At 37.9% G+C, this 1,830-nt stretch overlaps 1 pseudogene; it reads left to right on the top strand.

Moving 5' to 3' along the window:
• Positions 1–312: 312 nt before the first annotated feature.
• LOC130864975 (U2 spliceosomal RNA) lies at positions 313–427 on the top strand (annotated as a pseudogene).
• Positions 428–1,830: the final 1,403 nt, after the last annotated feature.

Below are 1,830 nucleotides of genomic sequence, written 5' to 3'. Positions count from 1 at the left end.
TACGCTCCCACAAAGCCAGTTCTTGTATTAGGATCGAAACCTAGTGCCATTGTCCTTGGCTTCTCATCAGCCTTCATTGTCCGCCTTGTTCAGAGAGTCCAGTTTCAACCCATGCTTATTCAGTCCCAGTCCAGCTGGCCTTGGAGAGCTCCCAATAGATCAGTTCCACTGTCACAGTGGGTGGGTGCACGCCTCGTGGTCCTGATTTCCTTGCTCATGTTCTCCCTCCTTCTGCTCCTCATTTGGACCTTAAGAGCTCAGACGGTTGATCCAAATTGGGTCTCTGTCTCTCTCTCGATCCATCGCCAGATGAAAGTTCCTGTGCCTTTTGGCTAAGATCAAGTGTAGTATCTGTTCTTATCAGTTTAATATTGCTAGAATTTCAAGCACTATATTAAAGAGGTATGGAGAGAGTGGACAACCTTGTCATGTTCCTGATTTTAGTGGAATAGCTTTGAGTTTCTATCCATTTAATTTGATGTTAGCTGACGGCTTGCTATAAATAGCTTTTATTATACTTAGGTACGACCCTTGTATCCCTAATCTCTCTAAGACCTTTATCATAAAGGGATGTTGAATTTTGTCAAATGCTTTTTCAGCATCTAATGAAATGATCATATGGTTTTTTCTTTCATTTTATTTATATGATTGATTACATTGATAGATTTTCGTATGTTGAACCAGCCCTGCATCTCTGGGATGAAGCCTACTTGATCATAATGGATAACTTTTCTAATGTGTTCTTGGATTCGGTTTGCCAGTATTTTATTGAGTATTTTTGCATGGATGTTCATGAGTGAGATTGGCCTGTAGTTCTTTCTTTGTTGTGTCTTTGTGTGATTTTGGTATCAGAGTAACTGCAGCTTCATAAAAGGAATTTGGCAATGACTTCTCTGTTTCTATATTGTGAAATATATTAAGGAGTATAGGTATTAGGTCTTCTTGGAAGTTCTGGTAGAATTCTGCATTGAAGCCGTCTGAACCTGGGCTTTTTTTGGTGGGAAGGTTTTTTGAAACAACTTCTAATTCTTCGCAACTCACAGGTCTATTTAGATTGTTCACCTGGTCCTGGTTTAACTTTGGTATATGGTACTCATCTAAAAAAGTGTCCATTTCTTTTACATTTTCCAATTTTGTGACATACAGGTTTTTGTAGTAAGATCTAATGATTCTCTGAATTTCCTTTGTGTCTGTGGTTATGTCTCCCTTTTCTTTTTTGATTTTGTTAATTTGCATATTCACTCTCTGCCGTTTGATTAGTTTGGATAGGGGTTTATCAATCTTATTGATTTTCTCCAAGAACCAGCTTTTTGCTTCATTGATTCTTTGGATTGTTTTCTGTGTTTCTATTTTGTTGATTTCAGCCCTCAATTTGATTATTTCCAGTCTTCTACTTCTAGGTGAGTCTGCTTCTTTTTTTTTCTAAAGCTTTCAGGTGGGCTATTAAGTCTCCAATGTGTGCTTTCTCCGTTTTCTTTAAGTGGGCACTTAATGCTATGAACTTTCCTCTTAGCACAGCTTTCATAGTATCCCATAGGTTTGAGTATGTTGTGTCTTCGTTTTCATTGAATTCAAGAAAGACTTTAATTTCTTTCTTTATTTCTTCCTTGATCCAGGTGTGGTTCAGTAGTTGACTGTCCAGTTTCCATGAGTTGTAGGCTTTCTGGGGACAGCATTGTTGTTGAATTCTAACTTTAATCTATGGTGATATGATAAGACACAGGTGGTTACCGATATTTTTTTGTAACTGTGTAAGTTTGCTTTGTTACCGAGTATGTGGTCTATTTTCGAGAAGGTTCCATGAGCTGCAGAGAAGAAGGTATATTCTTT

This window comes from Chionomys nivalis, chromosome 22, assembly GCF_950005125.1.
Source record: "Chionomys nivalis chromosome 22, mChiNiv1.1, whole genome shotgun sequence".
NCBI classification, from domain to species: Eukaryota; Metazoa; Chordata; class Mammalia; order Rodentia; family Cricetidae; genus Chionomys; species Chionomys nivalis.
This window is presented reverse-complemented; position numbering and strand designations above follow the sequence as displayed.